Raw genomic sequence first — 15,849 nt, 5'->3', positions numbered from 1 at the left:
TTTACATGTGAATATGATTACATATGAAATAATTCCATGACACAATAGACATAAATGAAGTGAAAGTTTTATTTTATATCTTATTATTTACAACTTAAATACAGTGGAACCTACTTATGCAAGATTAATAGTCAAAAATTGTATTGGATTAAATTGAGGTGTTTTTTTTTTAAGGCTGGTGGATCTATTAATTGTAATATTGTCTGGATCGTCTTGCGTTTCAGAGTTTGTATTTTGTTGTCTCTAAAATTGATATAAAGTAGATTGGAACTTGATCTGACTGAATATGAACTGAACCTAAATCTGATCATTCTAAATCCAAAACAATAGAATAAATACAATTATGACAAAGTATTTGTACAGGATTGGGTTTGTGAAATTTCACCATTTTGTTAAGGGCATCAAAGATGATTATGTGACGGCACATATCAATGTTGGGGAAAAATCTGATAGCACGTATAATGTCGAGAATGTAGAGTGTAGAAGTGTCTAATTTAGTCAAAGACGTTTCCCTCTGTGCTTTAAAATGTGTCAATAATTGTTACATTTCTTTGACAGAAGTTATTATTTCTTATCTTTAACAAGTTCAGAATGCTGCTTTACCTCACAAGATATTCTGAAACACAACACAAAATGTATGGCATCCAGAATGTAAAAATGTCAACATTCCCTATTCATTTCATCCTCCCAATTCAACATATTTTTCCATTCCTCTAAAGCAGTTATCATCTCTAAAACACAGAGAAAGCATTGGCTTAAAGTATCTATGATCTTTTTTCAAGCAAAGACCAAAGCTACAGTGATGAGAGACTTAATTTTCAAAATGTCAAACAACCATAAAATCACATTTTTACCTGAAGCTCATCATTTAGTGTTTTTGTTTTACTCTAGAGGATCCAGAAAGGGTCTCATCTTCTGCTCCCTACCAGCACCAGCCTTTAAAAACAGTTTAAAAACAGACCTTGACTTCCTTTTATATTAGTCATTTAAAGAAAGAATCCTGGAGTGTCTTTTTTTTTTTTGTTAAGGTCTCGTTTCTGAAACCACCTGAAAAGGTGGAATCTTTTCAAACCCTGAACCGAATAAATCCTCTCAGCGATCTGACCGGGGCAATCTGGTCCCATCTCTGGCTATTTCCTCTCTCTCTCTCTCTCTTGCTCTCCCTCTCTCTCCCTCTCTCTCTCTCTCTCTCCTCGGCTCAGATGTGGTTTTGTTTAAAGTCGACAGCGTTAATTAAATTAAGCCAGGTCTTGCAGAAGGCACAGTAGGAGAGCCGGCGGTTCCCGGTGGGCCACGGGTGGAGGAGGGATGTGGGGGGGGTTGTGGGGGGGGTTCAGGGAAGTGGTTTGGTGAGCCATACTGCCCCCTTCAGGCGGCCCCAGGTACCACAGAGGAGCCACAGACCCTGCCAGTCAACCACTGTGGGGTTCTGTCTGTTTCTACTCCCTGTTTGTGGACAGCCTTGTTCACTTACTTTGGTGTGCTTTCCTCAAACCTTTTTGAGTTATTCTTCAAAAATCAACATTTTGTGTGTGTGTGTGTGTGTGTGTGTGTGTGTGTGTGTGTGCTCTACGTATATCCTCACACACACACGGAGGTAAATAAAAGGATATTGATGGAGAAGTGTTTATCATGACAATTTGCAGATTCCCAGCAGCTTGTAAACTTACTTTATTGTAGAACAATAATAAGAAAATAATCAAAGAAATGTGGAAAAAAAATAGAATTAAAAAACTGAAGAAATTCCGAAAATAAAAGATAAAAAGTTTTGTTTAACTTCGAAATCAGCTGATTTGTTGATAGAAAACAAAGCATGTGACTCCAGTTGAGAGTCTGCAAAAGGAAATTAAAAAAAGCAACATTTATGCAGTAAAATCACTGTGTCCACTCTGTCAGTTTGGTCTTATTGTCAAACTGCAGCTTTATATAAACAACCATCTGAAAAACATAAAAACACACATCAACCTCACCTCCTTGTGTGTGAAGTGGTGCTGAAAATGAAGTGTGTGTGTGTGCATGTGTTAGCATGCTGCTCAAATTAGCGGTGTTGTACCGGGCCTTGGCAGAAGATGAAATGAGAAAGAGGCTACAGGGAGGGAGGGGTGAGAGAGAGAGAGAGCATCCATATGCAGCTTTGACATGCTTAGAAAAAAAAAGAAAATGTCCACGGCCCTGTTTTGTTTTGCTTTTGTTTTGTAAATAACATTAGTACAAATTATATGTTTGTCTAATAAGTAAAAGTATGGACCAGAGGTTTCGTCTTTAATGAACAATACAATATTCTTACTGTTCTTTCAATTAAATAGATTGGCAGTTGTGGATGAACATCATATGATCCTAATGTGTGTTTTCTCCTGGTAGTGACAGTTTATTCTAAATCAGTGCTCCAGTTACATTAAACTGCAGATTACCACAGTACTAAGGCTTCATGCTACAGGTGACAAGTGAAACTAACCTACTGCTAACCATGGGTTAAACTGAATGCTAACACATGGAGGAGAATTTAAACACAGCTCTTTTTTTCCTTTGGTAAGTGGTCATATAAGAGCCATAATGTACTCTGAGGTGTTCTGATATAAAACAATAATGGACTCAGCAGAGAAAAAAGCAGTGACTTGAGTTTAGAATAATGCTGCAGCAGCTTCAGTGTTTATATTAAAGAAACTCAGAGAGCAGCTTCAGCCAGGGATGACCTCATGATTTAACTGCCACGCACATGCACACACACACACACACACACACACACACACAAATACACACACATACAGACAGCTGTGTGTTCAGTTATGTTGTGTGGATGCTTCAATGACTCATTCCACTTGAAAACACTTCAGAAATGCCTTAAAAATATCTTTTTCCCTTTTACAAGTCAAGTCAGTTTGATTTTGAACTGTTTGTAACATACTTAATGTGTTTAACAAATGACACAAAAAATGTCTGTAAGTGTGTGTGTGTGTGTGTGTGTGTGTGTGAATGTGTGTTGTGTGTACATGTGTGTGTATAAGCTATTTGCTTGGCTCTCGGCCCCAAAATGTCCCACACTGGTGCATCGGGCCGCCATTTTGTGTCAGATGGGAAACTGACTAATTGAATTACAAGGCATTTGTTTGTGTGTGTGTGTGTGTGTGTGTGTATTGCTGTGTATGATTGTGTACATGCATGCGTGTGCACATGTTGTTAGTGCCTCTTTTTCCCAAAGAGAACTTTTATTTGACACAAAACTAAACCTTTCACAAATATAATATACGCGGTATATACATATACAAATGCAGCTTACATATATAGACAGAGAAGCACACAACCGCACACATTTATTGTATATGTTTTACTTTACTTCTGAGGATACTCAGTTGACTTTCAATTCCATATTTAAACTCACTTAAATGATCCATAATTAAATGGAACCCAAAAGAAAGTCAAATGTATTGTGCTTTAATACAGTTTTGACTAACTTGGGTTTTTCTTGATGATTGTTCCACATTTGTAATAAGTAGTAGTAGGTACTATAAGTAACTAACTTAACTTATTCATTTAGCAGATGTCACATAGTGCTTCTCAAAATAAATAAACCCCATGAACTGGTCCGAACACGTTCCTGACACTTGCCAAGTTGGGCAGTTCGGCTAGCTGATTATACCGACATCTGACCTTTACTTTAGAAAAGGATTTTCTTCCACAACTGCTTCAAAGGTTTCTTGTCAATGAAATGACCTCAGCCTGAAGATGTTTGCTGCCTTTCTGTCCTTGTGAGGACATTTGGCTTCTACAAAGACCTCTCTCTCTCTCTCTATGTCACACACACACACACACACACACACACACACACACACACACGAATGCCTGCTGCAGATGTGAACGCTCCCTTGTGCATTCCTGAGCCTAAATATTTGGCTGCAGTGACAGGCAGCAGAGAGCGGCACTCTGATTTGCTCCAAGGCTACGATGAATATCACGTTATCACACACACACACACACACACATACTGACACACTTGTGCACACATACACAAATCAGCCTGTACTTGTGGTGACAAAACTGCTTTAAGTTGTTGATAATGTGTTAAATATTTCTCAGTTGTCCTTCTCTGCTGCACCAAAATGTCAGACTCAGTCCTGCTTTCATTATTTTTTTTTCATTTGGGGAGTGAAATTATTTTTAATTAAAACATTTTTCTGCTTATTAGCTGTTACAGTTTTATGAAATATTACAAAATAGAATTCACATCACTCATTGTGGGCAGGAATAAGTGAAGAAGAAGTTCCTCCACGATGAAATTATTCTGCGATGCGTTCAAAGACATCCAACGTGTCAGAGAGAACGGCCACATTATTGTTTTTATAGCAACCATGTTTCCTTTATGTTTCTATACTGGGTTTGAGTTTCTGACAGCAATACTCACATTTAATAATACATTTTTTGTTGAAATGCAACACCAAGTAGTGTTTGAAGAGCGGTGCCTGCTGACAGCTAATTGCTGTGAGATTTTAACATGACAAGCTGTCAAAACTGTTTTCTCATGGACAAATTCATTTGTGATCACAGAAAAACTAAATGTGAGCGATATTTATCAGCACTTATCATGCAGTTTCTGAATCTTGATGAGTTTTTAAACTTTTATAACAACTTATAGGCTAAAGGGGCAATATGAAAAATTTGGCCAGAATTTTTGTTTAAAACATTCAATTTACCTTTCTGCAAACCACATTTACGTTGAATCTCAACGTTTCAAACGTTGAATCTCTACGTTTCAAACGCTGTGGTTAAGGTCTTGTTATGTGGGCACAAAAACCACTTGCTTAAGCTTAGGAAAAGATCATGATTTGGGTTAAAATACCTGTTTTGTCGCCACAACAACGGCCACAAATCTCCAGTTTTGTCGGTTTAGTCTCGAATACAGGTCTCTTGCTGCTTTTGCAACTCCAGCCATCTGACTACTGATCAAACCACCAACCTCCACGAATGGAAGTCTGCCCTAGAGGATGTCATCTGAACGTAACTTTCCATATGATAGGTATTGTAGAAATGTTGCTATGATACATGTTATACATATTAAAACGTAGACATTCAATGTATCTGTAATTTGCAGAGACGTAAAATGGCAAAATGTTATTCTGGCGACTGGGCTATGTATTGTGTTGCAGAGATATCTTCTGAAATTAGCATGCTAACCTTCTAGCCCCGGCCCGTCCTGTGTTGTAATACTACTTGTGCCTCGAGAGGGGATAGTCGATAGAATAGCTCAGATAGTTCCAGCTGGGAGATGTCTGCGAGCGGCGAGTTTGCAGAAACAACAGGGTTACACGATACAATAAAACTCACCAAAACCGTCTTGGTTAGTCTTTAAACTGTTCCAACAATCACCAACTCTGGTTTGGTCCAAATAAATCCTTAATTCACCACATTAGATGTGAAAAAAAATTGTGGCTCCACACGCTGTCGCTGCCTCTCTGATGCCCAACCTCCCTCTCACTCCTCTTCCGGTTGACCCCTCTCCTGTCCTCACCTGAACGTGCCGTGTCTTCGTCATCCCCGGAGTCAGAGTCCTGATTGGAGCCGCTGTAAATCAGCTCGGTACTGTATTCCCTGTCGTCACACTGGCCTTTGTCGGTCTCGGAGGTTGCGTTCGGTCCCGGTCTGGCCGTGTTCACTTGGAGGCTGCTGAGCCCATTTGAATTGCCCACTCACCCCACTCCGGTTCTGGTGCTCAGTCAGCTAATAGGACCACTAGGTTAGCTGCAACTGAGCAGTTATGACCTTACATGTGATATGCTGCCCCCTACTTATTTGGAGTATGAATTAGACAGGTGGAGAGTAGTCTCAATTCTTACACATTGCCCCTTTAAGAAGGTTTCAAAATGTTGGGGGTTGGCTTCCTCAGCAGTGGTCAGTCCACTGGCAGTCTTACTGCATTGTAGGAGGTTTCTGGCCATAATAACATATTATCCTTACATATACCGTGCTCTGATACATATGTTTGGTGTTGACAGTTATCAATGCATGCTCTAAATATGGAATAACACATTTACATATATATTTATAACTAAAAACTACCTCCACAATATGACAGCTAAGCCAGAGATGAGAAATGACATGGAAACGCATTACAGTTGAAGAAAAAAGTTGAATTTTTTCTTCTTTTTTTTTTGCATTTGTAACACCCCCTAGCAGTCGATTTGAATGAAACTTTCAGGGTATGTTTCAGGTACTGGTGATGATTGAACAAACAATTTCTGATTTATAGTCCGATTTGTGTTATGCCACGCCCATTTTTTGCATTTGTAGCACCCCTTAGTAGTCGATTTTGAATTTAACTTTCAGGCACCACCGTCAGACTGATTGGAATCATATTTCTGGTGAAGTACTTCCACGTCTCTAGCTCGTTCCAGGTCACAGCAAATTGAGGGAAGGCATAAAAAACAGATAACGATGAATAGACATGCACCAATCAACATGACACTTCAGATTTTGCTTAATACTTGCCCCCAGAGCATGCACACCGAATCTGGTGAAATTCTATCCACCAGGTTTTGAGGTACAGTTTTTTGGCATTTGTGGCGCCCCCTATGGGTTGGGCTCAAAATGCTTAGGCACGCCTATTCCCAACGTCAGACTGAGCCTATCCACCAAAATGTTCGATGACTGGACAAATCATTCCGTCTCCCCCACCCCCCTTCTTTATCTCTCTCTCTCTCTCTTTCTCTCTCTTTCTCTCAAAACCTAACACGGCAGCGGCTGATGGCCGCCCACCATTGAGTCTGGTTCTGCTCAAGGTTTCTGCCTGTTAAAAGGAAGTTTTTCCTTGCCACTGTCGCCAAGTGCTTGCTCATGGTAGGATTTGTTGGGTCTCTGTAAATAATATTGTAAAGAGTACGGTCTAGACCTGCTCTATAGGAAAAGTACAATGAGATAACTTCTGTTATGAATTAATGCTATATAAATAAAATTTAATTGAATTGAACAAATCGTTAATAAGTAATGGCCCTTTTCCTGCTAAGCCCTGCCTTTGCCAAGATATTTAGGTTGATGGCGGACCGATTTAGGTTGATGTTTTTTGACCGATCTTTATTCAGCTAATTTATAATAGAAATGTGTATCTCAGTCCCGCAATGCTGTATCCCAAATTTGGTGTTGATAGAGTCAAAATCCAAAAAGTAGATGTCACTTTCCTGTATTTCACATTATACAAATTAGCAAAAAATCCATCAAGGCGGACTTTAATGGTCCAAGAGGCTTTTTTGTAGAGCACACTGAGCTGGACTTATGAGAGAAATTTCAAGTCATTCGGACTTATGGTGTGAGGGGCGTGGCCTGTTCAAAATTGCATTTTGAGCCTTAATTACAGCACCACCATGTGGCCGATTGGGCTCATATTTCTGTGCAAGCATATGCACATCAATTCCAGTTATTGGGCCAAGTTTTGTGTTTCTAGCTCATTCCAGCTCACGGCAGTGCTAAATAATGTCTACTATAGGTGAGGACATGCTATCTGGGCAAGACTGGCCAGTCAGCATCCATAGTCGCCCCAAGAAAACAGTCTTATCTTAGCAAGACCTGTGTTTTATTACTGGTGGCACCGATGTCTATGTAGTGTTTTAACAAAACTAAGAATCTACAGCCATGCTAGTGGCTGGTGTGTTGAACTAAATATGAATCATGTTAACATGCTCACAATGACAATGCTCACTGTCTCACAATAGGTCTACAGAACCCTGCTGAGATGCTGATATCTGCAAGAAATCTGTTTTCCCAATTACAAATTGTTTGAACTCTCTCATTCTCTGGAGTTTGGACTTCTGAGTTCAACTTCCCAAGTTCGAACTCTGTATTGAGAAAGGTCTTATGTCTTGTGACACCTGTCATGACGTTAAATATCAGCGGGAAAACACCTCGTGAAGCTAGTGCTCACAGTACAAACAGTCATTCCAATAAGGAATTAGCTAATGGTAGCTTAGCATGAGTGAGACGTCACTATTATAGACCCCAGCAAAATAGGTCACTTTTATGTAACATCCCATGAGCATTATACAGACTCAAGGCAGGTGTTTGCAGTTTGATTGTAATACTGTGTATCATCAACATAGCACTATATCCATTAAATGAATGTTGTTACCTTGACAGACAGACTTTGGCTGAAACGAGGTATCCATGTTTGTTTGGCTTTACAGGCACTTGTGTAATATTTAACATGATAGATCAGAGCTGGAAGATAAATCTGAGTTTACATGTCGTAATTATGAATTATGGATGTTGATGTGAACGCCATTTACAAGATGGGAAACTGGCAATTATGGTAACTCCAATATGACATGCCTAGCCTTCAAAGTAACTTCTCAAGCAGAATTGTCTTTAAAATATCCTTAAGGTGGTATGACAAAGTTTACCTTCATTCAACAAGTTACCCTCCTTCCAGCTCCTCCTTTATTCTCAAACTACAGGAAGTTGAAGTGGGAAGTCTTTTTGGCTTTTTTTGTTAACCCCCCATCGTAGCACTTCCCTCCAATTTGTTGAATTTCTCAAAATGTTCCGTTTGTTAGGCTGAAAAGAAAATCACAGAAAAATCACCATAAGGGCTGCTTTGCATTTTTAATTAAGAAACTAACATATGAATATATTTGCATATTATTGAGTTGCAGATTAAATCATGCATACATAATTAGCGTGCAGCAGCGCTCGTTCGTTTGCCTCTCTCTCTCTCTCTGCACTGTGCTTACTGTTTTTTCGGCAAGCTGTGGTTCTGATGGATGCCAGACACACACACACACACACACACACACACACACACACACACACACACTTCTTCAGACACTCAAACACTCACATCACAGACACACTTACACACCCCTCTCTAAACATTTTCGGTACTGTGTGTGTGTGTGTGTGTGTGTCAGTTTGTTTTTTGGAGGAAAATTAGCGTCTGATTTTCTCCGTCAGAATTGAGGCCACGTCAGGTTTTTTATCCTGATTACACCGAATGAAGAACTCTCTCTTTCTTCTCTCACTCTCATTCCTTTAGGCTGTCAGCCTTATTGTCTATCTATCAATCTATCTATACATCCATGTAATCAATTACTTATTACCTATTACTCCTTGAAAAAGTAATTATGTTACTTTACTAATTAGTAACAGCAAAAGTAATTAATCAAACCATGTAGGTGTAGAAACAGAAAAGGAGACATTATGGTTTAACAAGCAGCCAGCCAACAATCTGAACAAAACCCATAAAGCATGTACATAAGACAACTTTGGAGCTACGTGGAGTTGGCTAGCCACTTTTCCCACCTCCAGTCCTTACACTAACACAGGCTAACACAGACAAGTCTGTCCACTGAACACACACAGACAAAATAAAAAAACAAAGAAGTGATCACATTACTGTAATGCGTCACTGCCCAGCACTGCATATGAGTGGAACTATACATGTTCTAGGAACTTTATTTCACCTTCATTTGGTAGTTGATAGAGGCAGACAGGAAACAAGAGGGGGGGGATATGACATGCAACAATGATATAGTATAGAAATCTAACAGGGGACCTTGTGTGTATGTGGTATGTGTCTTAAGTATTAGGCTAATGGGGCGCCACTGGAACAACAAAATATGCATGTAATTTAAAATTGAGTTTTTTGTCCACAGGTTTTCAACACACTGCAGATATCTTTATATGAATGGATAAACTAGAGTGTCAATGTCAGGGATATGAGAACCATGTTGATGGGACAATCTGAGCTTAATGTCAAAAAAGTAAAACCAAAAGAGGTTTTTGTGTTTTTTTTTGTTATTTGTATTTGGCTTGAATATGTTTGGAGCCTTTATCATCAGGGTTCCCATCACCTGAGCCCTGTCTGTTTTCACCTAATATTGTACCCTGAAAAAAGTCATGTTACATTAGCTACTAACAGTTTGTATATGCACTGTAACCATGGATACAGACTACAATCACCTAGAATACTTTTGATACTGAAGAAAATGTCTAAACATGATGATTATGAGGCAAGATCTAAAGTTAAAAGACATTTTTTTCTATGATTTCTAAGCAACTGTATTACTTTAAAACAATGTCACATTTATTCGAGATGAACATTAGAAATACCTCCGGTGACTGAGAAGGAGTGTGTTTTGTCAATCGAGCTCATACAGTTAATTCATCAAGTTGATTTTTTCTAGATTTTTCTAATCCCCTTACCCAAAACTCAATGGTTTACGTGGTTAAAATTTGTTCAACAGTTGCATGGCTATATCTACTGATCCCACTTATCTCATACTTACTCACTCACTCACAATCAGCCTCTCAGCACTTACATGTGCCTCTGTTTCAAATGAAAGTGCGTGTGCCTTTATGTTCCTCAGTGTGTGTGTGTGTGTGTGTGTGTGTGTGTATGTGTGTGTGTGTGTGGAGCTGCCTGCTCTCGACTCAATTCAATCCTGTCGATAACTTTATTGTTTCATTTTAAAACCTGCAACATAACAAGACTCAAATCAAAGGCTCACGATAGAAAGTGGCAGTATGAAGAGAACAAAGTGCCATCGTGCTGAGTGTGTGTGTGTGTGTGTGTGTGTGTGTGTGTGTGTGTGAGAGAGAGAGAGGCCTTTAGGCGAGCACTGCTCCGTGTGAGAGAGCGAGAAAATTAAAGGGAGTTATTCCAAAAATAGAAAGAAAGAAGAAAAGAAAGGGAAAGCAAGAATTGGGGGAAAGCAGGAAAGAAAGTAGGAGAATGGAAGAATTAGGGGAAAGAAGGAAAGAAAGAAGGAAAATAGAACAATATAAATGAGGAGGGAAGGAAAAATGAATAAAGGAGGCAAAAAGGACAGAAAGAAGCAAGAAAGAGGGAAAGGAAGGAAGGGAAAAAGGTTGGAAAGACAGCAAGGTAAAAGGAAATAGTACAGGGGGAAAGAAAGATGCTGAGAAAACAGGAGGAAACAAGTAAACTCAGACAACTGGAGAGACAAAAAAGAGAGATGTAGAGAAAGGGCGAGAGACACTGAGAAAGGCAAAAGAGCCAAGAGAGAGAGAGAGATTGACAACTGGGCGTCGTAATGTGAAGGAAAATCCTGTCAGCATGAAATCAGGATGAAATGTGAGATTGTAATTCAACCAGGGATTAACTGTCATCTCACCACCAGAGAAGAGGAGGAGGAGAAGGAGGAGGAAGAGAGGAGAGGAGGAAGAGAGGAGAGGAGGAAGAAAGGAGGGAGAAAACAAAAGGAAGAGGATAAAGGGAGTGAGGGGAAAGATGGGGGAGAGAAGCAGGAAGGGGGAGGAAAGAGAAGACGAGGAAGGGTGTGAGGAAGGAGGAGAAGAAGAAAGCGAGGTAGAGTGGAAGCTGGGGAAAGGAGGGAGGTGGAGGAGAAAGGAAGGAAGAAGACAAGTGATGGGACGAAGAAATAAGGAGGACAGGAGGAGGAGGAAGAGGAGGTAAGGAGGATGAGATGGATGAGATTAGAGAGAAAGGGGGAGAGAAAGAGGGAGGACGTTGAGTGGTAGTAGGAGCAGGGAAGAGTAGGAGGAAAGGAGGTGTGTAGAGGAGGAACAAGAAGAGAATGTGGAATTGGAGAAGGGAAGAAGATGAGGAGACTTAATAGGGGAAGGAGGAGGCGAACGGGAGGGAGGAAGGAAGACGAAACAAGAGGGAGGTTAGTGAAGAAAGGAGGGAATGAGGGAGGAAGGGGAGAAGGCGGGGATGATGAGAAAGGGATAAAAAGAGGAAAATTGGAAGGAACATCTACTGTGACCTTTGGTGGCTTGTTAAAGCATAGACGGACTATGGCTGTTGTCCCTTTTATGTCCCCGGTCCACCTTAAATAGACAGGAGATGTAAAGCTCAAGTGTGTGTGTGTGCTTGGAAAAGACTGTACATTAAGGTCCAAGGTCAGTTTGAATGAGTTTTTAAAAACAGAAATGAACACAAACTCTCCTCTTTTATTTTCTCCTCCCTCGCTTCCTCATTTCCTCCCTTCTCTCCCCACCTTTTCTCCTCCCCCCTCCCTTTTCTCCTCAGATCATTGCTTTTCTACCTTCATCCCACCTCATCTCCTCCTCTCCACTCTTCTTTTCTTCTTTCCTCTTCTCCCTCCTTGTCTCCTCTACTACCTTATTTTTTCATTCCTCTCCTCCCTCATCCCCTTCACCCCCCCCTTTCTCCACTCCTCTTCTACCTCTGTTTCTCATCTTCTCTCCTCTCCTTTCTTTTGTCCCCTCGATCCTTGTTTGTTCCTCTAATCTCCTCTTTTCTTTTCTCCTCCCTCCTTCTTTGATCTCCTTCCTCTTTTTCTCGTCTTCTGCCTTTTTTTATTCTCCTTCCTTTCCTCATCTTCTCTCCTTTCTTCTTTTCTTCTCCCCTTTCCTCCCCTCCGGATCTCGCCTTCTCTCTTCTCATTTCCTTTCCTCTCCTCTCTTCTTTTCTCTTTTCCACCCTCCTTTTCCACTCTGATCACCTTTCCTACTTCTTCCTCTCTTTTCCTGTCCCTTTTCCCCTTTTTTTCTCCTCTTCTCTCCCTCAATATTTTCTTCTCCACATTCCTCCTCTCCTCCATTTTTTTCCTCCTCTCCTGTCCTAATGCTCTCCATTGAGCACTCTTTCTTTCATGCTTCTTCTCCTCCTCCCTCTTTCCTCAGCTCCTCATTCTTCTTCATCTCCTCTGCAGGTTTGTTGACCAAGCAAGCGTCAGACAAAATTAAAAATGCTGTCTCTGCTTCTTTTCCTCAACCAGGTCACTCTTTTTGGGTTCTATACTTTTCCCCCTGCACCTCTTTCCTCCCTCCATCCCTCCATCTCTCCTTTCATTTCCCATGCAGTCTGGTTGGGTACAATGCTGGGAGCCAGCCAGCGCTGCAGACAGATGGTCCACTTATTAGATGTGCATCAGCCCTCCCTCCCCTTCCTGCAGCCCGCTTTTTAATCAAATTAAAGCCGAAAAAAGAGGAGACCAAGAGAGAGAGAGAGAGAGAGAGAGAGAGAGAGAGAGAGAGAGAGAGAGGGGTTTGGGAGGTCTGCTCACTTGTTTTGGAGTCTAATATTTGTTTGAATAGGATGAATGATGACGATGTTAATATGAAATTTGGAAGACTGAACCACTGTCTGTCTGACTGTTGTGGTGACTGCCTGTTTCTCTCTCCCCCTCACTCTTATTTTTCTACATCTCTCTCTCTCTCTGTTAGTGTGATTTTGTGTTTCTTGAAGGTGAAATCCACCAATTTTACACATGAAGATCAGTTTACTTGTTAAGGAGTTAATACTACTGAAAATGGTTGCACAATGTCCTCTATAGCTCTGGAGGAGCTTTGTCAGTTCTGAGAAAATAACTGATGATGTCATCAGGGTTACCTTGAAGTTTTGAAAGAAGTGGGCATTTGCCAGGGAGGGTCTAATGAAAACTTGCATTATGGGACATGTAGGATCCAGTGTTTTTGGAGCTAGACTCATAGAGACTAAAAGTCAGGATATCTCAGCCTCTGCTGTTTAGTTTTTGATCATTCTTTTTCTTTTTTTTTTAAAGCTGTCTCTTGTGAGTCCCCCAACTTTATGGGAGTGCAATACTAAATTGCTGGAGTACTCCTTTAACCAAAGAACCTGCGCGTTATCAAGTTTGCGGAGGTAAAACTAAACTGGAAGTGAGTACACCGGAAATGTCAGTAATAATCCCTTATGGTAAAACTGTGTGTGCGCAACTACAATAAGTATGGGAGGTCAAAGCTGAAGCAGAATGTCGGTCTGTTAACTGGGATGGATATTTACAATGTTAACCAAACTTATTTGGATGAGCAGTATCGCTTTAATCTCTGTACCACTCTTGTTGTATACAGATCCAAAAATGTTAAAGCTTATTGAAACAACCTGATTTTAAGCAACTAGAAATATCACAGTCCTTCATGGCAGACCTGCTTAGTGTTGTGGTAAATCTGGGGAGTCGGTATATCTGGATCTGTACGCGAACCTGCATATCAGTCAGACTTACAATGGAGGCTCTGTGGTATTTTAAAGTTTACATTTAATTTTCAAGGCACCATCTGACCAGTTTAAATGAAACTTTGTGATCATGTTGCAAATAAACAGTTGAACAGCTCCCCACACATAATCGTTGTTTTAACACAATTATATTTACATAAAAAGCCACATTAAACAATCACAGCCAGTTGTCTGTGATTTATGTAACATTGTGTGCCAGAACAAAATCAGACGTGCATTCAGATCAATAAATTGGAGGTATTTATGGTGTCACCTGAAAAACCCCCAAAACGAACGCATTTCAGCTATAAGCCATCATCAGCGGAATCAAAGCAGCGGAAATGGCTATTATGTAAGCAGGTGATGTTCAAACATCAGTCAGCAAGAGAATCTATAATTGCATGATAGGATACATCTGTGAATGAACCGCCCAACTCTTAAGGAGGTGTGACCACAAACTACAGAATCAACAATGACTCGTGTCACATGCTGAAAGGTAATGAAACATACAGCAGTTTCTACTACAGAGGCAAGCATGTTGGATTCACATGTTACAAAGTGAGAGCCCAAAGGATTTAAACGAAGAGCTATTGTTGGGTTTCTTATAATCCATTGTGGTTCCCACTATATTAGGACGCATTTATTTATTCTTGTCATTTACTCTGTACATTGTGTCCACAATTTATTACTTGGCTCTCTTGTAAGAGTCAAGTTAAGGGACAGGGCCGTATAGCTTTGAATTAGTTTCCTTCTACACGATATTATTTATCCCTACAATATTTGTGTATAGATACTTTGTTTTTATATTTTTCCATATTATATATTTCTGTTTTTCTATATGCTCTTGCAAGGGTTCAAACTATTTACAGGGTCATTTAGCTCTTAATTCAATTATTTAAAAAGATTTATATGCTTTTTGGCCTTGCTGTATTCAGATTATTTCTATGAATTTTGCAGATCTAGTTAGCTTGGACATTTTTTCTATGATATTTTGCTCTCTAAAAATTCAGACTAGTCCGTCTATCGGGCCGTATAGCTTTTAATTTAGTTCCTTATATATGGTATGTGTCCCCATTACGGACTGATCCTGTTTTGGAGATTTCTCCATCCCCTGGGCAGTTTAAGGCCTCTACTTGTACACATTGAGCATTCATCAGCACATTTTGGACAGTTTTAAGCTTAGACTGTTTGTTGCTAATTTTCCTCTATAGAGGACATATAGTTCATGAACGTACAGATATTATGATGTTTTTTTCTGTATTACTTTCTGTGGTATGTGCGTAAGATGTATCCTATCATGCAATATATAGATTCTCTTTGCTGATTGATGTTTGAACCTCACCTGTTTATGTAATAGCCATTTCCGCTGCTTCAATTTGAGTTTGAACATTGTATTCTGATTATTCTCATTGTGTGTATCCAGGGATGCTTCAGCTTTGTTGTCAACGAGGCAAAAGCTTTTACAGCCGGATTTAATAAAACAAAAAAACAAAAATCAAACTAATGAAACTGATAACAATGTCTCCAGACAGTCAGACATTTGGTGTGTGAGTTAAAAATTGATGATCAGTCATAGCACCCCCATCAGGTGGTTGCTGGTAGCAGGTCACCATAGCAACCCACACTTGGTTGCTTAGGAAATATTTAAAAAATGATTTTTTATTTTATTTTAAGAAGGGGATATATAGTCAACATTACACAGTCACAGGGGAGGACTAGATGAAATGAATTTGACTGTTACAGTACTAAAGATATAGCAAAGAAACACAAACATGCAATACAATTTAATTCAATACAGGAATTTAATTTGACATTTGACCATGTAAGAGGGGAATAGTGGGGAAAATGGGTCTAAAGAGAAGAACCGACTATATTTTGAAATTTGGCCTTATACAACAAAGTCATAT

At 39.8% G+C, this 15,849-nt stretch overlaps 1 protein-coding gene across 16 annotated transcripts in view; it reads left to right on the top strand.

The window, feature by feature from the left end:
• LOC122866084 (transcription factor 4-like) overlaps nucleotides 1-15,849 on the top strand; it is a 267,666-nt gene that overhangs the window by 156,562 nt on the left and 95,255 nt on the right. The gene's annotated exons all lie outside the window — the stretch shown is intronic.

Source organism: Siniperca chuatsi, linkage group LG18, assembly GCF_020085105.1.
Source record: "Siniperca chuatsi isolate FFG_IHB_CAS linkage group LG18, ASM2008510v1, whole genome shotgun sequence".
NCBI lineage: Eukaryota > Metazoa > Chordata > Actinopteri > Centrarchiformes > Sinipercidae > Siniperca > Siniperca chuatsi.
This window is presented reverse-complemented; position numbering and strand designations above follow the sequence as displayed.